The sequence below is a fragment of the Artemia franciscana genome, chromosome 18 (assembly GCF_032884065.1).
Source record: "Artemia franciscana chromosome 18, ASM3288406v1, whole genome shotgun sequence".
In the NCBI taxonomy this organism is placed as follows: domain Eukaryota; kingdom Metazoa; phylum Arthropoda; class Branchiopoda; order Anostraca; family Artemiidae; genus Artemia; species Artemia franciscana.
In genome coordinates, this window is record NC_088880.1 from 28514671 (window position 1) to 28538515 (window position 23845).

A 23845-nucleotide genomic window follows, 5' to 3' on the forward strand; every position below is an offset into this window, starting at 1 on the left:
TGTCAAAGATAAAATTAACGTTTCTCATCCCATTAAAGGGTTTGACAGAAAATACTTTCGATTGTGCTCTCAAGGTGTTTGTTCCAACTAAAATAAGAGATTTTGCAACAGGCCTGTGATTGTAATTGGCACCAAGAGGACTACCTAATGAACGCCTTTATAAGGCTACTTATTAATAGTAAACATACAAATAAAAACTTGTGTTTTATTCATCTAGATGAGAAAATCACCTTACAAATTAAATTCAGAAAAAATATGAAAATAACCGACATGAAAGAAAATATTGTGAAATCTAGTGCTGAAGTAAACACGCCCTTGCAATATTCAGGATTTTAACCTGCAAGTCCAAGATCCACTAGCCCAGTCTAATCCACTGCGCTGTCGCAAGATGCTAACTAATTTTATATTTCTATAAATCTCTTCGCTTAGGATTGTAATGATTAAAATTGAAGTAGTTTTCAAAATGTCAACCAGTGGCATAATTTCTTCAAAATGCTGGGGGGGGGGCTTAAAGTTGGAGCTAATACTTCCGAACCACGTGAAAATGACATTGAAAACGGACCAATGAGCCATATAGTAAAAAAAAATAAGGAAATACTAAAGCAAACTGAATCGTTTCTGTAGATGCTTGAATTATAAAGGCTCATCTTAGTTTTGACAAAATTTTTAGAGAAACTAAATTTCAGCTGGGGTGGCAAACTGGGCTCTGGAGGGAGGGAGGAGGGGAAAAAGTGAAGTCTTGGAAGAATAATTGCCTCCCCCTTGACCCATAGAAGATTGCGCCACTGGTGTCAACATCTAACAAATCAGATTATTTTTATTTACACCTTTCGTGCAACAAATTTCAGCTGGGGGCATCCTTTGGTCTGGGGAAGTTAAATGAGGTCTGAGAGGGAAATTTGTTCCCCTGCCCCATTGCCAATTAATCCCTGGGCGTCAACATCTAACAAGTCAGATTAATTTTCATGTTGACCTTTCGTACCTGTCATGGGTGCCCACAGGGGAGTGGGTCCAAGGCCTTTCTGAAAATCGGGGACTATAAAATAGTTAAAAGGAAAAAAAGGAAAGAGAGCAGAGTGGGGAAAACATAGAACAACGGTGAGTTGGCTAGTGGTTGGTTGCCTGCCAATAGGTTTGGCATAGAGATAATATGAGTTGTAATTTGTGACTGAGTGACCCTTTACAGTTTTCGACAAAAAAGTTTTCCCTAAAACTTGGTTGGAGTAAAATAAGAATCGAATTCTTTATAGTAATGGATGGTAAGGAAATATCAATCCTTATCAATGTAGGGTTTTTTTCTTTAGTTTTTCAGGTGTTTTCTTTTTTTATTTTTTTTAATATACATAGATGTTTGTTACAAACAAACGCACTAACAGAATAGGTATATCTATCTATATAAAAATACATTGTTTGTGTGTTGACTGACGTCATGTTTGTGTGTTGACTGACGTCATTATAAGGATTGAGTCATAAAGTTGTTTGTCGACTGAAGTCATTTTTGTCGACTGACGAAATTACAGACCGAGACACCGGGACACAAATGACGACGGGACACCGGGACACGGGGAATATAAATGACGACCGCGACACTCAAAGAGATATTATAGACTGGGACACCGGGACACAAATAACGACTGGGACACAGGGAATATAAATGACAACCGGGACACAGGGACACAACTACAACGGGGACGCCGAGGGGCACAGGGGGGATATATAAATGACGACCGGGACACAGGGAATGTTCGATTAGCAATCACCATCAACAAAGCTCAAGAGCAATCATTAGAATTATGAGGTATAGATCTATTTACTACCGGGACACTCAAAGAGAAATTACAGACTGGGACACCAGGACACAAATAACGACCGGGACACAGGGAATACAAATGACGACCGGGGAACAGGGACACAAATACAACGGGGACGCTGGGGGGCACAGGGGGCATATATAAATGATGACTGGGACACAGGGAATGTTCGATTGGCAATCACCATCAACAAAGCTCAAGGGCAATCATTAGAATAATGAGGTATAGATCTGAATGCGGATTGTTTTTCCCATGGACAGTTATATGTTGTATGTTCAAGAGTCGGTAAACCGGACAATCTATTTATTTGCAAAGACTGTGGGACAGCGAAGAATCAATATATATATATATATATATATATATATATATATATATATATATATATATATATATATATATATATATATATATATATATATATATATATATATATATGTATATATATATATATATATACTAACTGTTGGGGTTAGTATATATATATACCACCCCAACATCGAATTGGTGGGGCGCTTCGCGCCCCCCCAAGCCCCCCCCGCGCGCGTAAGTCGTTACGCGCCATATTAGTTACGCGCCATTGTAGTTGTGTCCCTGTGTCCCACCTGTGAATAGAGATAGATATAAATATATGTTTTTAACTACGTAAAACATGCGAATATACAACATTCTTCGCTGTCCCATTGTCTGTGCATATAAATAGATTGTCAGGTTTACTGACTCTTGAACATGCAACATATAATTGTCCGTGGGAAAAACAATCCGTATTCAGATCTATACCTCATTATTCTAATGATGTGTCCCTGTGTCCCGGTCGTCACTTATATTCCCTGTGTCCCGGTCGTCATTTGTGTCCCAGTGTCCCAGTTTGTAATTTCTCTTTGAGTGTCCCGGTCGTCATTTATATTCCCTGCGTCCCGGTCGTCATTTGTGTCCCGGTGTCCCGGTCTGTAATTTCTATTCGAACAATCCCTGTGTCCCGGTCGTCATTTATATATCCTGCCTGTGCCCCCGGCGTCCCCGTTGTAGTTGTGTCCCTGTGTCCCGGTCGTCATTTATATTCCCTGTGTCCCGGTCGTGATTTGTGTCCAGGTGTCCCAGTCTGTAATTTCTCTTTGAGGTTCCCGGTCGTCACTTATATTCCCTCTGTCTCGGTCGTCATTTGTATCCCGGTCTGTAATTTCTCGTTGAGTGTTTTTTCTTTTTAGTTTTTTTTAGTTTTTTACCTTTTTTCTTTTTTCATTTTTCTTTTTCTTCTTTATTTTTCAGCGTCACTATGAAGTACATATCGACGAACCTTTGTTTTTTTAACTTAAATCTGGTAGGCATTGATGACCTTATCCAAGTCAAAATCCCAAACCCAATCATCATCGCTATCATTTTCAGTTTTGATATGTTTTGACTCTCGCTGTTCAGGTGGATTTTCATCTAAATGCGCGGTTTTGCGTTCTTTAGCCACAAGCCTGTTTTCTTGCTGTTCTTGTGATTCCTCGGAACGCTTTCTTTTCTTACTTTCTCTATCAGCAGCAAGTTTTTTGGCATAGACTCTTTGAGCAGCTTCCTCGGCTGTTGCCATTGTAGGTTCTTCAGTCATTTTACAATTAAACACTTTTCCGTGAACGCATGTCTTAAATACCATTAATGACGTCACCGTCATAGCAAAAATGACGGCAACTAATTTCATGACATCAGCCGAAACATGACGTCACCTGATCCACAGACAGACAGACAACTTATTATATATATATATATATATATATATATATATATATATATATATATATATATATATATATATATATATATATATATATATATATATATAAATAAATTGTCTGTGTGTCTGTGTGTCGAATGACGTCATGTTTGTGTGTCGACTGACGTCATATTTTTCGACTGACGTCATGTTTGTCAACTGATGAAATTACAGACCGGGACACCGGGACACAAATGACGACCGGGACACCGGGACACAGGGAATATAAATGACGACCGGGACACAGGGACACAACTACAACGGGGACGCCGACATCACAGGCGGGATATATAAATGACGACCTTGACACAGGGATTGTTCGAAGAGAAATTACCGACCGGGACACCGAGACACAAATGACGACCGGGACACCGGAACATAGGGAATAAAAATGACGACCGGGACAATCAAAGAGAAATTACAAACTGGGACACCGGGAGACAAATGACGACCGGGACACAGGGAATATAAATGACGAACCGGGACACAGAGGCACGTCATTAGAATAATGAGGTATAGATCTGAATACGGATTCTTTTTCCCATGGACAATTATATGTTGCATGTTCAAGAGTCAGTAAACCTGACAATCTATTAATATGCACAGACAATGGGACAGCGAAGAATGTTGTATATTCGCAAGTTTTACGTAGTTAAAAACACACACACACATATATATATATATATATATATATATATATATATATATATATATATATATATATATATATATATATATATATATATATATATCTATATATATAAAAATAAGTTGTCTGTCTGTGTGTCTGTCTGTGGATCAGGTGACGTCATGTTTCTGTGTTGACTGACGTCATGTCCGAAGATATACTCCATCGAAAACAGTTAGAGACGTCAGATATGACTTTTGATTTTACATCAGAAATTTATAACTACACTTTAGTTGTTATAGAAGATTTGTGCGTACGTATGGCAAACAAACCTCTTCAGGATTTGGGAATGCCTTCACCTAACCGTATCGCTGCTGTTTCGACATGTGTAGAATTGGATCGTGAACAAAGTTACAGTACGAGTGATCTATTGTCGTATGTACAAAATAACATTTCCAAGTTTACGTCGGAACAAAAAGACATTTATGATACGATAATGCATTGTGTCGATAACAACGTTGGAGAAATTTTCTTTTTGGATGCGCCAGGAGGTACTGGTAAAACGTTTGTGATAAAACTGATTCTGGCATCAATTCGATCAAAAAATGATATAGCGTTGGCAATTGCGTCGTCCGGTATAGCCGCAACATTGCTGCCTGGTGGAAGAACTGCTCATTCCGCTTTGAAATTGCCTCTGAACTTGCATTCTACAGAAACTCCCACGTGCAATATTTCCAAATCATCTGGGATGGGTAAAGTATTGCAGCAATGCAAACTTATTATTTGGGATGAGTGCACAATGGCACACAAAAAATCGCTCGAGGCACTGGATCAATGCTTGAAAGATTTGCGAGGGAAGTCGAAACCCTTTGGCAGCACATTAATATTGCTTGCGGGAGATTTCAGGCAAACATTACCTATAATACCTAAATCAACTCCTGCAGACGAAATGAATGCTTGCCTGAAAAATTCTAATTTATGGGCACACGTAAAAACATTAAAATTAACTACAAATATGCGTGTCCGATTGCAAAACGATGACTCTGGTCAAATATTTTCAGATCAATTGCTGGCAATTGGAAACGGAAAGCTCCCAGTAGACTCAATTTCAGGACGTATACAACTACCTGCTGATTTCTGTAATTTAGTGACGTCCAAAAATGAATTGATTGAAAAAGAATTTCCGAATATTCTAAAAAATTATAAAAACAATAAATGGCTAAGTGAAAGAGCGATTCTCGCCCCCAAAAATATAGACGTCCACGAAATCAACAATATTGTTTTAATACTTTTAAGAAATATAAACCCACCAAAGCTTTGCAATGGCACTCGACTTGCCGTAAAAAAAACAATGGAAAACCTAATAGAGGCCACAATCTTGACAGGGCCTTTTGAGGGTGAGGCTGTTCTTATTCCTCGCATTCCCATGATTCCAACGGATCTGCCTTTTCAATTTAAAAGATTGCAATTCCCAATTCGATTAGCATTTGCAATCACCTTTAACAAAGCTCATGGTCAATCATTAGAAAAATGTGGTATAGATCTTAATACTGATTGTTTTTCCCATGGACAATTGTACGTTGCATGTTCGAGGGTCGGTAAACCTGACAATCTATTTATATGCAGCGACAATTGGACAGCGAAGAATGTTGTCTATTCGCAAGTTTTACACAGTTAATTTGTATTTTGGAACCAAATGAAGCGGTTAATTATCCATCTGAATTTTTAAATTCCATAGATCCTTCAGGGTTTCCACCACACGTGCTACAACTAAAAATAGGCGTACCAATAATACTTTTAAGAAATATCAACCCACCAAAGCTTTGCAATGGCACGCGACTTGCCGTAAAAAAAACAATGGAAAACCTAATAGAGGCCACAATCTTGACAAGGCCTTATGAGGGTGAGGCTGTTCTTATTCCTCGCATTCCCTTGATTCCAACGGATCTGCTTTTTCAATTTAAAAGATTGCAATTCCCAATTCGATTAGTATTTGCAACCACCATCAACAAAGCTCAAGGGCAATCACTAGAAAAATGCGGTATAGATCTTAATACAGATTGCTTTACCAATGTACAATTGTATTTTGCATCTTTGAGGGTCGGTAAACCTGACAATCTATTTATACGCACAGACAATGGGACAGCGAAGACTGTAGTATATTCACAAGTTTTACGTAGTTAATTTGTATTGTATCTATCTATCTATCTATCTATATAAAAACGAGTTGTGTGTATGCATGTTTGTTTGTTTGTAAAAAGAGCGTTTGCATATGACGTCATTATTAGTACATACGGCTTTGTATATGGACAGACAATGGGAAAGCCAAGAATGTTGTATATTCGCAATTTTTACGTAGCTTGAAACACATATATAAATCTATCTATATTCACAGGTGGGACACAGGGACACAACTACAATGGCGCGTAACTAATATGGCGCGTAACGACTTACACGCGCGGGGGGGCTTGGGGGAGTGCGAAGCGCCCCACCAACTAGGTGTTGGGGTGGCGCGAAGCGCCACCCCAACAGCTAGTATATATATATATATATATATATATATATATATATATATATATATATATATATATATATATATATATATATATATATATATATATACATATATATATATATATATATATATATATATATATATATATATATATATATATATATATATATATATATATATATCTATCTCTATTCACAGGTGGGACACAAGGACACAACTACAATGGCGCGTAACTAATATGGCGCGTAACGACTTACAAGAGGGGGGGGCTTGGGGGGGGGGGCGTGAAGCACCATCCCAAAAGCTAGTGTTGTAAATTTGCAAGTTTTACGTAGATAAAACATATATATCTATCTATATTCACAGGTGGCCACAGGGACACAACTACAATGGCGCTTAACTAATATGGCGCGAAAAAAGCTAAAAAAAGAAAAAAAACCTAAAAAGAAAAAACTTAAAAAAAGGAAAATATAAAAAAGGTAAAAAACTAAAAAAAAAAGTTAAAAATCTAAAAAAAGCTGCAAAACTAAAAAAAAGAAAAACTAAAAAAGAAAAACTAAAAAAGAAATTATATCTATATATATATAAAAATAAGTTGCTTGTATGCATGTTCGTTTGTTTGTGGAACCAAATGAAGCAGTTAATTATCCATCTAAATTTTTAAATTCCCTGGATATCCCAAGGTTTCCACCACACGTGCTACAGCTAAAAATAGGCGTACCACTAAATACTGTTACGAAATATTAACCCACCAAAGCTTTGCAATGGCACGCAACTTGCCGTAAAAAAAAAACAATGGAAAATGTAATAGAGGCAACAATCCTGCTCTATCCGGCCTTGTTGCTCAAAAGGACAGGAAAAGATTCTGGAAAAAATTTTTGGACCCATCTTTCCTTTCAGAATCTGTAGATTTTCAATATCACCTGAAATATTCGTTGCTTTTGCTATTATTAATTAAAAGACAAAAATAATTAAAACAAAAGTGAGAACGATCTTGAAATCTAAAATGAACATTAAAAAATCTATCATATAATGCTTAATTTAGGCATGAAATAATCATATATTGTTATATATGAATAAATGAAACTTAAAACAAACAAAAGACAATGATAATGTATGCTTTTAAGAAATAACAGACGAATCATAACACGGACAAAAACTGAAATGAATAATATAAAGTACACCACTGCTGCTACTAACAAATCACTGCTGAACCAAGCCACCTAAGGTCAACAAAAAACCAAATCGAAAAGAAAAATATAAAATAAAATTACATCCAAGGTAACACAACTAGGCACGCTCTTCCTCCCTCCCAATCTGTTCAATGCCTCCATCTTTACACCTTCCCAGGAAGTTTTCATTTCTCTGAATGTTCCCTTGAACCTCCCTCGTACCAAAACCAAGGGTGACGAAGAGAAATTACAAAACATCTAAATTCTGTAACAGTGAGCGTCACTTGTTATAGAAAACATACAAATATTTTTAAACAGTCTCTCTTTTATCATTGTAGCATTTTAAGAAAAACTTGTACCTCAAGGAATTAATTTCATTATGTTTTAAACATTCAAACGGGTTTCATTAACCTGTTGTGCAGTAAAAAAAAAATGGTAAATGAATCAAAATTTGTAAATACACATTTTTGTTACATTTTCAAGAGTCGGAAACAACTTTTTTGGAGGGGGGTTAAAGCCAGTGAACATCCCACCCCCCTCCTGTGTACGACCTTGATACTCAAACTAAAATTTATCTTAAGGTTTAGGGTTCATATTGCCGGGACTTGCGATATTTTGCTGTATTGCAGTAAAATTTTATAATTTTCAGGTACGTGTTCAGCAACTTACCAAGCACAATTTTTGGCCAGGTAATGAAATCTTCATGTATTTAAATTTAATTTTGTTAGACCTACACCATTTGGGAATACTGTTCCAGATAATATTTCATAGTGGATTAGTTCCTGATGTTTTTTGTGCTGGTAATGTGACCCCTGTGCCTAAGAAAGACAAAGATAAGAGTAAATGTACTTCGTACCGACCCATAACTGTTTCACCAGTAATTTGTAAATTATTAGAGCTGTTAGTTATTGATGAGATGAAACTAATCTGTTCTATGACAGACAATCAGTTTGGGTTTAAAAAAGCTACAGCCGTGAACATATCCACCGAGTTATTGCAAGTGTTCTTTTAGACGTGGAAGAATATAAGGATATTTATATATATAGATTGTTATTATGGCTGGTTCTGATGTTTCACGGGCGTTTGACTCGCTGATACATCCTCAGCTGCTGCTCAATGCCAGCCACCGCGGGCTTGATCGCTCAATCCTACGTATTTGGGCCAAAAACTGTGTGCCAAAAAAAAAACAATTTATATGTACCTGTATATAAGATTTAAGCCGGCTTAAGGATTAAGACAAATTATGTCTCTATTTCTCAGTCTTTTTCTGACTAAAAGAAAAAGGAGCGGTTTTTGTTAAAATGCCGAAAAAAATTAATACAAGAATTATTTGGAACACAGAGGAACACCAAATAATTCTTGTATTAATTTTTTTTCAGCTTTTTAACAAAAACCGTTCCTTTTTCTTTCTCAGTCAACTGACCTGGAGTGGGGCCTGAATAATATTTATGCATTTGTTTACTCAATTTTGCTTTTTATTATTTATTTTTTGGGGGTAGAAGAGGTCATCGCTAAATAGAATTCAATAACCCTTTTTCTGGTTGAAAATTATGATTTAAGCCAAAATGTAAGCAGAAACTAAAAAACCTAACTGCACCCATGCCAACCGGAAAAATGGCCCTGGGGTAAGAGCCGAATCGACAATCTCTTTTTATAGCCAGTAGTTAAGTTTTATACTGTATATAACTTGAGAACAAAGCGGTTTTATCTGTCTATATTAAGAAACAATTAGCTTATGCTCAGTGGAAAACAAGTGGCTGGTGACATAATACATTGGAATTATATAATTTGGCTATAAATTTGTACATTAAGGAGGGAGGTAGGTTAGATTACCCCCACCCACCCCTCTAATATGCAAATATATAACCTAAATTTGGTATTTTTCGGTAAGACTGATCTAACTTCACTTCTCGAGTATTGGTTTAATAAATAAGTACAAACCCATTTATTAAAATGTGCCGCACTTTATGTATGGGTGTGCAGAGCTCTCTGACCCTCACTCTATCTGGCTCTCTTTGCCAGAAAAATTGGTTGAATTTTGGACAAATAATCTGGTTTACTAGTACGTAATAAAATTATAACAAATTCATCAAGGACTACTTTTCAGTCAACGACATCCAAGAACCCACGGGACGCAAGCGCCAATAGGAAACTCCCCCAGGTCGGACGGCAAATACTATCAGGATCTTTATTATTACTACGATTTACATGGATATATTTAATTGTCATTGTTTTACTGAGGGATCATTGCCCCCTTCCCTCCCAATGATATCCGTGCCATGAGTTTCTATATTGAATTGTTAATTAGAATTGTTAATTGAATTGTGAATATTGAATTGTTAATTTCTTTATTGAAAAAAGTTAATTAGGGAGTGTTTTTCTACACTTCACAGTGTAACTATCAGAGGATATTTCGTAAGTATTTATGCCCTATTGTAGATATATTCCTCTTTGTTTTACATATATTTCCCCATTGTGTTGTACAATCCTCCAAATTTCATTTCAACTTTCCTTTTTATTCAGCTACTGAAAGCATAGTCAAAATATTTGGCCAACAAAAGACATTTTCAACATTGGAATTTGGCAAACTCTGCATAACAGACATTTGTGGTCATATCCATAAATTATGATAACAATACCAACTAATGAAGGTACAAAACCTTTAATTAAAGAAGGCATCTTTAAGAATTTGGGTGAAAAATATGCAGCTATTGCCTATGAACAGCTGCCAAAAGAAAACTATCATCTTATACCTGAGGGATATTTCCCTTTTAAGTAATTTAAAAGAAATGCCAAGGTCCTTATTAAAAGAGCTTCTTGTCTTAATGAAATAAAAGAAATCAATAAGATAAAATTTTTCAGTAATAAAATAAATGCCCACAGGCATTTACAATAAAACTTATCTATACTTTTTGAGATCGCTTCTACTCACAGCCTATATAGACACCAGTTACGCATACACTTTTCAAAAGTAACACAAAGATAGGTCACAACAGAAATTGCCGTTTTCACTCCCGGTATAGAGCCAAGATCTTTCCGCGCTGATAGGATGTGGGAGCGCCAGAGGCTAACGCTTAATCTAAAGATGTGTGTTGAAATTGAAATCTTTCTATGGGCAAGATACGACTCCACTCAACTAGTGTCTATATAGACAATCTATAACAATGAAACATATCCAGGGTAATTTGAATGGAATGACTAAAAAAAAACACAATTGGAAATCTTACGATAAAGCTTTCTGCCACACAAATTGTGGGCAATCTCCCAATTCTGAAATAATTACTGAAGATGTATTTGCCTCAACAATTAGAAATGGGGCCAAAGCCCCAGCTTTTTAGGAATTCACAATTTTTAACAATGCAAGAACGCCCTCAGAATTGTTTCTGACTATTTTTACATTTGAGTACACGCGGCTCTTGATAATATTCTCCGAGTTATCTATAAGTTTCTAAGTAACACGTCGTACACAAAGAATTTAATATAATCAATCCCAAAGTTCGCCCAGAAACAGAGAGGAAAGCCGGATAGAGCACTGGAATGAGTAAGTATCCTAGACATCCGATTCACAGGTATGATCCTCAGATTAACCAGCATTTCAAAATTTTTTGATTTGTGTAATAATGCGTAATAAACATAATGAAACATCTAGTATATATGGACTTTGATGTAAAATTTCTTCTATATTTGTACTGTATATTTTGTCTAAATCTGAAAATTGCAAAACAATTGTCATGTATCGAGCACTGTTATTAATGTATGTAAATTATTTTTCATTTGATAATTACATAAGATAAATAACTTCGAAACATATTTGAGCCATAAGAAAAATAAAATAAAAGAAAAAACGGATAAGACGATGGTGAGGGGATAAGCACGCAGAAGCTGTACTGGAGTTTTCTGTGGAGAATCTCCAACTTTAAAGTTATATCAGGAACTGAAAATTTTCTAACAAGAAAAAATTTGCAAAATTTGAAATAATTTATCCAAATTCTGTTTAATTTGCCATTATTAAGAAGGGAGAAAAGATCTGAAGCACAAAGGACATAATGATTGCAGAAACTAGAATAAAGTTTGGCCACAACCCGTCTATTATACTTCCCTCTATTTGCAACAATCTTTACACAGCCAGTCTGGATCTTTTTAATTATTAAATAAAAAAACACATTTTTTTTAACATGAAGTACGAGCAACATTAAAACTTAAAAGAGAAATACTCCATATATGAAAGGGGCTGTTACCTCCTCAACACCCCGCTCTTTACGCAAAAGTTTGACTCTTTCTCTCAACTCTACTTTTTAAAACAGTAAAAACTTTTGCGTAAAAGCGAAGTGTTGGAGAGGGACCATTACTATATGTGTACACTTGTCAAAGTTTGTAGCTTGCAGCCCCTTCCACGGGGACTCTAGGGGAGCAATTCGTCCCCAAAGACATAGTTATAAGGTTTTTTGACTATGATGAATGACATGGCTATCTCAGAACTTTGATCCGGTGACTTTGGGAAAAGATGAGCTTGGGAGAAAGCGCCCTAGAACTTAAATTTAGTTACTATTCAGCCGGGTTGCTCCTTACTGCAGTTCGTTACCACGAACAATTTGATGTCTCAAACAGTACGCTAACGTAGCCTCGAAAGATTGTTAGTAATAGAGATACCAAGCCAACTTATGCAATCAACAAAAGGGATAGTGAAGCTATTAGATTGAAGAGGAGTAGTAGTCTTTGGACCATCAACATATATTTTTTGTCATGTGTAGATGATATCCTGAGCATAAGTTGTACTAAAGAGCGCGTTTAAGAAAATTTTCCCCTATAATCAAATGAACACCGTAAACTCCGTGTAGAATTCAATTTTGAAAAATTAAAACTGTTTTTATAATTCCCATGATGATCACTCCCCATATGCCTTATCTCTTGGCTTTTTCGTTGCTAAGAGGTCTGACTGAGTCTAATACCAAGGATTTTTTTATTGGCACCACCATATTCACAATATTCTAATCGTTCGTATTTCTTGCCTAATCGTTCGTATTCCAATTATTTATTTCCAAGATATCCTAAATTATTTACAAGAAACTTGGTTTGAACCATTCTTTACAAGGCTAATATTTACAATATTGTAGCGCTATCTCATATTCTGATAAAGCAGTAATCCATTGCACCTTGTTGCGTTTCACCAATTATTTGCTTTACCCCTGGTTCCCACTGCTGCGATTTCGCGCAAAATCCTGCAACATGCGATAAATGACACAAATCGTGCGACAAACGACGCAAATCATCCATTTTGCTGCAATGTCGGATGCGTTGAATAATTTCAACACATACGACAAATTGCATGCGTTGTTCTGATAAAAAAAAATCATAACCAAAGTCATAGAGCTGATTGAAAAGCTGATTTTGGCTGATTTGAATTCTTCTAGAGTTTGTCGCAGTGACGCAAAAGTCCACGTTTCTTTGTGAACCTCCATCGGATTCTGTCGTACGTCTGTTCCGGCAGAAAAAAATCGTGTCGGGATTGACGCAGCAGTGGGAACCAGGGGTTACATACCACCACAGACTCGCACTGTGCAAGATTGATTTGCAAATATGCTACAAAAGACCTAGAGATTACAGATTCAAAACTGTGTGAAATAAACTGAAAAAAGGAAATTGAGGTTCACCCATGACTTCAAATTCTTATTTGATTTATATTTTAATTGTACATTTTGTTTTGCCTTGTATCGTATTTTATTACAATTTATTGATTACAGTTTACTGATTTGTTACAATTTATTATAGGTGGTTGTTTTGCTAGTGCAAATATTTATCTTTTTTTCCTTTGTTTTTCTTTCCATTTATGCCTCCTTCTTATCATATTTTTGTCGACGGGTTATCAGTTGAAAATAAATTAGGCTTAGAAGAATGACAAAAGACGAATTTATTTTGTCTTCATCATAGAAATCAAATAGTTCTTTTTAGCATTTCACCAGGGAGTCTTTTAATTGATAGCACAGGCTTTCATTTTTTTTCTTTTTTTATTATTTTTATTCCGGAAGAGAATACACTACGAAAAAATTGTAAAATCTAGAGGAGAGTTGAAGATCCCAGTTGTCTATGTAATATCTTATAAAGTAAACTTAATGTTCATTAAGACTTAATTCGATTTGTTTTTTTCAGCTGCTGGATAGATTCTCACTTTTATAGCTGTTAGTCGCAACACTGGTCTGGATCATTAGTGGACGCAGTATACATCTGAGTGACAAAACCTTGGAGGAAATAAGACAAACAATTTTTGACTTGAATTGAAGTTTTTACATTTTAAATGGTTTTTAATGGGCGAAACTTTTTACCTCATGTTTAAAATCCCAATTTTTATAAAGAGCCTTATTTTTCAATTGTAGAAGAAAAAGCTTTTATCTTGTAACATACATGGGGTTGAATGATGTCAAGCATCTTAGGTTTGGTTTTTTTTTCCTATTACTGCGGAATTGGAATTGGATTTGGATTAAGAGATTTATAGATAATTGTAAGAATATGATCCTTCAAAGCTTCTTTTTTTGCTTTTCATCAAGTTGCTTCTCATTTTTAATTCATTTCAGTTGCTTTTCATTTTCATTTCAGTCATAGCTTCAATCGTAAGATATTTTTAGTCATTCATTTCAGTCATTCAGAACAATTTGATTTGTTTTTTTTTCAGCTGCTGGTTGGATTCTCACGTTTATAGCCGTTAGTCAAGGGCTTTCATAGCTGTCAAGAAACAGACAGGGGATACCATATTTAAGGTAAACACTTTAAAATATATTTCACTAATGAACCACGGGGCTCTAAATCAGGAGGCACACACCTTAGGGGTTATGACTAAACGTTTATTGCTAAAATTTTAAAAATTTTCTTGATCTTGACCATTGGGAGATCAAATTATAGCATTCAAAGGGTTGTAAACCTAGAAAGGGCTGTAAACTTCTGTATCAGACCGCAAGAGTTGTTGAGCTGGCTGTCCGGGGATATGAACTTTTCCAAGAAAGAGACTATTAAGGCTTTACATTGCTACCTTAAAGTCTTGTAGAATTTGGATCCATCCCCCTCCCTTTGTCCTCCAAATAATTCTCTGCATTTATATTTGGGACTGGCTGTCTAAGAGGCTATCCCATCAAGGTCATTTGTTGATCCTTTGAATAACAAATCTCTCCTGTGATGACTTTAAAGAGCCAAAAACAGGGGGTGAAAGCTACCTTTTTTCTACCATGGCTATACTCTTCTTCTGATCTATGTAGTGATGCCGGAATAGCTCCACCAGATTGAATTGTAGGTAAAAGTAATCTTTGTGCATTCCGCTTTTCTAAGTGCACTTTCGCCATCTCTACAACTATTTTATTCTCGGACAGGCTCAAGTAGATGCTCCTCTGTTTTGCGTAGTTCTTCTCACAGACTTATTTTACCTAAGCGATCATTAACAGCAGCTCAGACGTCTCTTTTTTATCAATCCATTCTATTATGGAAATTTATCCCTTCTGATGTGCCTCTATTTCTCTCTGCGAGGACTTTTTCTTTGTGGATTTTTCCGTATTTTAATCCAGTAATTTTCCCCCTGCTTTACTCATCTTCCCCGTTTCTCTTTTCCTATTATTTTTCCCTTTATTTTTTCTTTTTCTTTATGTTTTTCACTTATTTGATCCCATTTTTCCCATTTTCCAGTTGATAGCTAATAGGTTATTTTAATTAATGAATCATTTTCGTGTGTGTTGTCACTTTGTAGGTTTATAAATGTTTTCACAAGCCTTCTTTCGGGGTCCAGGTTTTTTCTTTTTTGATAATTTTTGTATTTTGTTTTTGTTATGTTCAGTGTAAAATAAATGATGATGTTGCTAACGATGACCCGAAGATTCAATAGATTCATTAACCCTAAGGATGAAGTTTAAGATTAAAGACTATCGATGATATGGCACGGATGGTGAGTCTGGTGCTATGGATTATGTAAAAATCATGTCTTTCGTCACTACGCTTCACCAACTCTGCAAAAGTATTTTAACTGACTATTTGAAAACTGTATAAGCTTGAAGCTTCATTGAAGACTAATTCAGAAAATAGAGATTCAAGAAAAATTGAGTTTGTATTTCAGTAGTTATCATGCTATTACTGAACCCCCCAAAAAAATTGAAAAGCTTTGGAATCTCAACCCCTTACAACTTCGAAGACAGGAACCATGGTGGTGGATTCTGTATCCTATACCATGATTGATTGACATCTATGCTCAAAATAGGATTAAAACCGGATGTTGCTTGACCCGTTCAAAAATTCAAAAACCGTACTACCACTGAATACCGGCTGAAACCCAGCTGAAGTTGAATACCGTACATAATTAACATTACATGACACTATTCCATCCAGTCCCAGAGAAATCAGCTCTATCTACTTTAAATAAAGAAAAATAATGAAAAGAAAGTTCATAAAACAATAAAAAAAAGGTGGAGAAAAAGCAAAATCGGAATTAAATTATCCGGATAACAAAATTATTTGACAAAATTCTGGAGATAAAAATTATTTTATTAGATCAAAATTATTGTGGTTTTTGGAGGCCCCAAACGAGATACATTTCTTAACCAGCCCAGGCAATGTATTCCGACGCAATATATAAGAACTAGAAGAATCAATTACCTAGCCCAGTCTTAGTTTACTTTTTTGGGACTCAACGGACTCTCAATTCGAGATAGCAGCTTACTAATTCCGGTACCTACAGAATTATCAGTAATTAAAAGGTATATTTAGTGCTTTTCATTTATGACCCAACATTTAAAGTCACAAGGTCATTATTAGCAGCCTGCTGGTAAGAAAAGTAGTGATAAAATTTGGAAGGACATATGGATAAATTGGGAAAGACATTTAGTTAATAAACAGCAGTAGCAACTTCCCCTAAGGATCCTAGAGTAGTTATGCATATACGTAAAATCAAGATAAACATCGTCTTTTGACGTCGGTGTTTTGATTTATTTTTCAAATCCAGTGGTTTAGAAAGGTAATTTAATTTTAAATCATCAGCAATACCTTTCGGGAAAGTGCTGGCGTCTTCCATGGTTTGCCGAGAAAAAAGTTGGCACTTCTATGTAATTGCCGGAAGAAGAGCTGTTTTTCTACAGCTCTTTATTCCGTGGATTTATAAAAAAAAGAATTAATTCGTGGTAATAATTTGGGTCTAATGCTTAGCCAAACTCTTTTGACGTAATCTGCAATTCTAGGGTGTAGAAATTGATTTTGGGGATGGGTAATTCCACGTAAATGCTAATGTTACACCCCCCCCCCCCCTTGTTTAACAATGGTCATGATATCAAGCACATAATAATTTAGAATTAATAATAGATGTCAAGATATCCAAGTTCTATGGACAATGAAATCGGTATATACTTGAGGGGGGACCTATAGCTCAATGAAACTGTCAAAGTTCAGGCTTTCAGCATACGTGACTGGGAAATTCAGAAGAGCAAAACGACTAATTCAATCAGTGGTCTTTTGGCGCTTTCTTTTGGGAACCAGATGATATGACTGAAGAAGCTGAAGGAGAATGGTCTTTTTTGGATGACAATTGGGGTCAGTCTCGGTAGTAGAATTATTAGAATAGGCGTGATGGGGACTAAGGAGGAAACAGTGAAGCTAGATTTTTGGTGCCCAAAAGATGATGGTATATCTCACATTTTTCTTTCTATTAACTTAGAATGTGGGAAAGATTTATTTCTTATATTTGCTCCGTATGAGATAGGATATGTCGACTAGAATTTCTTGGGAACAAACACTTTATTAGAAAAATCTTAAAACCCTTTTTTGCTCTATCCAATTCTATCTTATGAATTTTAGACTGACTAAAATTTTTGGGATGTACAGCTTAAAAACTCATTTGTTCTATCCTGTGAATTTTAAGAAGCAGAAGATGCTCCCTATTTAAAAGTTATGTTTTCTTGTCGTTTAATGTTCTTTACTAGTACACGCACATATATTATTTGATAATCTAAAAATGGATAAGGTAAGCTTGCTTGGATTAATATATGTCTTTTTTAGTGTTCTTAGAAGTATTTTGTCTTTTAGAAAATGAAAAATGCGTGCATGCAAACAAAGGAATGGGGCCCCAAAGATCGAAAAGAATATCAAAATTGGATTAAATACTGCCAAAAACATGAGACCAACATAGAGTGACAACAATTGGACCCCGGCGCCATTGTTCCCCTCTGGGACAGCTGTCAAACGCCAACTGAAAATGGGGCTTTAGTATTCTAGCTTGATGTATTTAAGCGTATTGTCAGTGTAGTTACTATATGGTTGAACATGTCATCATTTGAGTTACTTTCCAATTAAGCGTGTTAGTCATTTTTGTCACATCTTTTGACTCTTCTGGAGTGTATTCTTGCTGATTCCATTTACACCTACTGGGAAAAATAAAGTTCTTATCTGGCAATAATTGCCGACTCTCTTTAGCAGAAAAATTGATTTTTCGTTCTAAATACGTGTTACACAGAAGCGAAAAAGAAATTTTAAAAAGTAGTTTATATACTTAGAAGATAAGATAAGGTTTACTTTGAAAATATTCAATCAAAAGCCTAGATAGGCTTTTCAATCAACAGATTAAAAGCCAATATAATACATGTAGTCAAGAAAAAAAGTAAGTTTTTTCAAAAGTCAAGAGAGAGAAAGAGTGAGAGAGAGAAAGAAGGATAGAGAGAGAGAGAGAGAGAGTAAAAAAGCTAAAGATTTGCAAAATGAAGATAAACAACAGAAAGGGAAAATAAGAGTTGGGGGCAGAACGACCACCTATTTAACCTATTGACTATGTACGGGACAAAATTTCTTCTGTATCTTTCAGTGGAAAACTTTATTGGTGGTCGGAGGATGATTTCGGTTGAAGCGCAATGAGGAAGGCAAGGTTGCAGAGGAGAAAGTTACTAGGAAAGGTAAATTCGTTCGGAAATTACGGAGGTCATTGTTGGAGAGATGCAAGGAAATTTTTAATAGAAGAACAGAAAAGGAATAATAGTACAGAATAGGCTTGTTCAGCATAAAAGTTCTAAGCTGAAATGAATAATTAAATATTGAACACAACAAATCTTAAAATACAAAGAGCCACAAAAAGTAGCCACAAAAAAACTCCAATGCATCAAATAATATTTTGAAGTTAACATAAATATTTTCTAATTTGTATTTGTTTCTTAAGGTTTTTTATATTGTGCGTTTATACTTTTAGCTATACGCTCCTTTTATCTGTGTGTTTCTACATGTTTCTTATCTACATATTTTAATCTTATTGCTACAAAAAACAGGGTTAGAGCGGAAGTCTCGATCGAAATTTAGAAAGTTTTCTCTTTTTTTCATTGGCTGTGATTTACCTTGTATTTTTTTCATTCTCCTATGTTTTCTGGCTTTGTTAAAGGCTAAAGCCTTTAGATTAAAATTCAATTAGAATTCCTTCGAATATGTTTCCCCTTGTTTTTTAAAGTTTATGCACCCAGAAGTTATTGTTTTCTTCATTTTGTTTTTCTGATACTCAGGTACTGTTTCCCGATACTGTTTTTTGATAGTTTTTGGATACTTCAAGTTTGTCTGTTGTGGCCAGGCTGTATTATAAGCACAACTAAAGTGCCAATTATGCACGCCGTTCGTAATTTCTAGAGTTCGAAATTGTCCAATTTTAAAGCATAGAATTCTTGATTGGCCAATCAGAGTCAAGATGTAAGGCACAGTTTTTAGGAACTAAAAAAAAAATAGAATTTTGGAACGGCAGTTTTTCGATCTCTAGCAGAAATCTGACACAAGTTAAGAAGACGTAGAGTTAGTGGATAAGTTTTGGAAGCAAACTAGTGTTGACATAAACTTTAAAAAAGCAATTTCTTGCAATTTGAATTTTCCGTTTCTGAACTACAAGTGCGATCCCAAAATAAGAAAAACCCATGCCATTCATAAAACTCGGCTTTATTATCGAAAGATGTGACTATGGTTTGGCTCAGGCATAAAGCTAAAGAGAAGATTTATTGTATTATGTTCAAACTGCAAAGCTAACGCTTTGGGATGTGTTACATCGTTTTTATGACCAGAATTGAACACCAAACAATTTTTTGTGATACAGTCATTGTAGTATGCATCAGTTTTTGTTTTAAACAAAAAAAAAACTATGGTGTACTCTATAAAGTGTAGTTATGCATATACGTAAAATCAAGATAAACATTGTCTTTTGCCGTAGGCCTAGTTTAACTGAATAGAATGATTTACTTTGTAATTCCTTAATAATTCTGGTCAGGCAAGTATAAACGAACTCCTACTGGGCAATCGAACCTTATGATGTATCAACGTTATTGAACTAAGAAAACAAGTGAACGCTCTGAAAATTATGGAAAAAGAGGAAAATATTTGTAAGGATTAAAATAATTGGAGGGGAAGAGGAGCGAACCCATATGAGCTCTTTTCATAGGGGGGTGCTGGCCTCTCTTGCCCCAGGGTAAAATCTTGATTAGCGCTCCCCTATCTCCCATAAAAAATTTTCAGGCGTAATTTTAACAGAATTTTCATTTATAAACAAAATTATTTTCAATTAATTAATTAGTAATTTTATATTATTAATTAGTATTAATTATTTTAATTTATATTTTAAAATCATTATCATCATATAATTATCATTATTTAATTATTTTTGTTTTATTAATTAATTAATAATCTATTCATTATTTCCATGTATTAATTGTGCCCTATACTTTATTTTAATAATAATAAAATTTCAAAAATGGTTATAACCATTAGATTATTTATTTGAAATTTTGCGCCCCTAAAATTTTCTTCCCCTATAAATGCCTCTGCTTTCATCCTAAGCTCCATTTGCGTCTGTGGTCTTATGACAATTTGGCCGTGCGGTATTTATGTTTGTCTTTTGGCTTCATTATCTACTTTACCGTGAAGATAATTGAAATGCATAGATCCCTCCGTCATTATTTGAATTTACTTTGGAAGTTAGTTGTCAAAGATAAAATTGACGTTTCTCATCCCATTAAAGGGTTTGACAGAAAATACTTTCGATTGTGCTCTTAAGGTGTTTGTTCCCACTAAAATAAGAGATTTTGCAACAGGCCTGTGACTGTAATTGGCACCAAGAGGACTACTTAATGAATGCCTCGCTACTTATTGATAGTAAACATACAAAAAAAAATTGTGTTTTATTCATCTAGATGAGAAAATCACCTTACAAATTAAATTTAGAAAAAATATGAAAATAACTGACATGAAAGAAAATATTGTGAAATCTGGTGCTGAAGTAAACACGCCCTTGCGACATGCAGGATTTGAACCTGCAAGCCCATGATCCACTAGCCCAGTCTAATCCACTGCGCTGTCACAAGATGCTAACCAATTTTATATTTCTATAAATCTCTTCGCTTAGGATTGCAATGATTAAAATTGAAGTAGTTTTCAAGATGTCAACCAGTGGCATAATTTCTTCAAAATGCTGGGGGGGGGGGCTTAAAGTTGGGGCCAATTTTTCCGAACCAAGTGAAAATGACATTAAAAACGGACAAATGAGCCATATAGTACAAAAAGTAAGGAAACACTAAAGCAAACTGAATCGTTTCTGTAGATGCTTGAATTATAAAGGCTCATCTTAGTTTTGACAAGATTTTTAGAGAAACTAAATTTCAGCTGGGGTGGTAAACTGGGCTCTGGGGGGAGGGATGAGGGGAAAAATTGAAGTCTTGGAAGAACAATTGCCTCCCCCCTTGACCCATAGAAGATTGCGCCACTGGTGTCAACATCTAACAAATCAGATTATTTTTATTTACACCTTTCGTGCAACAAATTTCAGCTGGGGGCATCCTTCGGTCTGGGGAAGTAAAATGAGGTCTGGGGGGATATTTGTTCCCCTGCCCCATTGCCAATGAAGCCCTGGGCGTCAACATCTAACAAGTCAGATTAATATTCATGTTTACCTTTCGTACCTGTCATGGGTGCCCACAATGGAGGGGGGGGTCCAAGGCCTTTCTGGAAATCGGGGACTATAAAATAGCTATGATAAAAAAAAAGAAAGAGAGCAGAGTGGGGGAAAACATGGAACAACCGTGAGTTGGCTAGTGGTTGGTTGCCTGCCAATAGGTTTGGCCCTTAATAGAGATTAAATAAAAAAAACAAGTTTTTTTAACTGAAAGTAAGGAGCGACAGTAAAACTTAAAACGAACAGAAATTACTTCGTATATAAAAAGAGGCTGCTTCCTCATCAACGCCTCGCTCTTTACGCTAAAGTTTGACTCTTTCTCTCAATTCTTCTTTTTAAAACAGTAAAAAACTTTAGCGTAAAGAGCGGGGTGTTGATGAGGAAGCAGCCTCTTTTTATATACGAAGTAATTTCTGTTCGTTTTAAGTTTTACTGTCGCTCCTTACTTTCAGTTAAAAAACTTGTTTTTTTTATTTAATTTCTGAACGTTTTTGAATCAATGCATGTTTTGATTTTGGATCTCCGCTGAGGAATAATCAAAACGAAATTTGCATATTTTTTTTTTTTTTTTTGGCTCAATGGCTTTCTCATAATTTTGATCGAATGATTTTGAGAAAAAAAGAGCGGGGGACGAAGCCTAGTTGCCCCCCGATTTTTGGTTAATTAAAAAGGCAACTAGAACTTTTAATTTTTTACGAATCTTTTTATTGGTAAAAGATTTACGTAACTTATAAATTAGCTTACGTAAAGAACTTTTGTATTCTCATGTTTTTATTACATATATGAGGGGATTCACCCCATCGTCAGTACCTTGTTCTTTACACTAAAGCTTAAATTTTATCCCAATTCATTAAGAATGACCCCCTGAATCACAAAAGCCGTAGAATAAGTAGTTGAAATTACTGAAAATACTTTAGCGTAAAGAGCGAGGTATTAGAAGGAGGTTAGCCCCCCATATAGGTTATAATTTCTGTTTGTTTTAAGTTTTATTGCTGTTCCTTACTTCCAGCTCAAAAAGCTTTTTCCCTTTTATTTTTTAATTGTTTTTTTTTTTTAAATAATGCCAGTAAATCCTGCTCTCCCTTCATGGAAATTTTCTTCTCCCATTTCAAATTCTCGAAGGAAAGTTCCCTCAGCATATCCCCCTCTTCTCAACCCCTCCCCCAAACCAAGAAAATCCTCCTGAAAACGCCTGTATACTTCCCAATAACCATTGTTATATGTAAGCACAAGTCAAAGTTTGTAACTTGTTGCCCCTCCCACGGGGACTGTGGGGGAGTAAGTCGTCCCCAAAGACATAGTTATAAGGTTTTTCGACTACGCTGAATATAATGGCTCTCTCAGAATTTTGATCCGTTGACTTTGGGAAAATAATTAGCGTGGGAGGGGGCCTAGGTGCCCTCCAATTTTTTTGGTCACTTAAAAAGGGCACTAGAACTTTTCATTTCCGTTAGAATGAGCCCTCTTGCAACATTCTAGGACAACTGGGTCGATACGATCACCCCTGGGAAAAAGAAAAAAAAAAAAAACAAATAAACACGCATCCGTGATCTGCCTTCTGGCAAAAAATGCAAAATTCCACATTTTTGTAGATAGGAGCTCGAAACTTCTACAGTAGGGTTCACTGATACGCTGAATCTGATGGTGTGATTTTCGTTAAGATTCTATGACTTTTAGAGGGCGTTTCCTCCTATTTTCTAAAATAACGCAAATTTTCTCAGGCTCGTAACTTTTAATGGGTAAGACTAAACTTGATGAAACTTATATATTTAAAACCAGCATTAAAATGCGATTCTTTTGATGTAGCTATTGGTATCAAAATTCCATTTTTTAGAGTTTTGGTTACTATTGAGCCGGGTCGCTCCTTACTACAGTTCGTTACCACGAACTGTTTGATAATATGAGTTCTAGTTTGTGACTGAGTGACCCTTTACAGTTTTCAACAAAAAATTTTTCCCTAAAATTTGGTTGGAGTAAAATAAGAATCGAATTCTTTATAGTAATGGATGGTAAGGAAATATCAATCCTTATCAATGTAGGTTTTT

The 23845-nt window shown here is 35.4% G+C and overlaps 2 long non-coding RNA genes across 2 annotated transcripts in view; one reads left to right on the top strand and one right to left on the bottom strand.

Moving 5' to 3' along the window:
• The window catches only part of LOC136038836 (uncharacterized), a 343955-nt gene extending 324845 nt beyond the window's left edge, over positions 1-19110 (top strand). The window contains exons 2-3 of the long non-coding RNA XR_010620325.1: positions 14547-14631; positions 17924-19110. This is a non-coding gene — a long non-coding RNA (uncharacterized LOC136038836). The remainder of the gene's footprint in view (positions 1-14546; positions 14632-17923) is intronic.
• The window catches only part of LOC136038837 (uncharacterized), a 306828-nt gene that overhangs the window by 253507 nt on the left and 29476 nt on the right, over positions 1-23845 (bottom strand). The window lies entirely within an intron of this gene.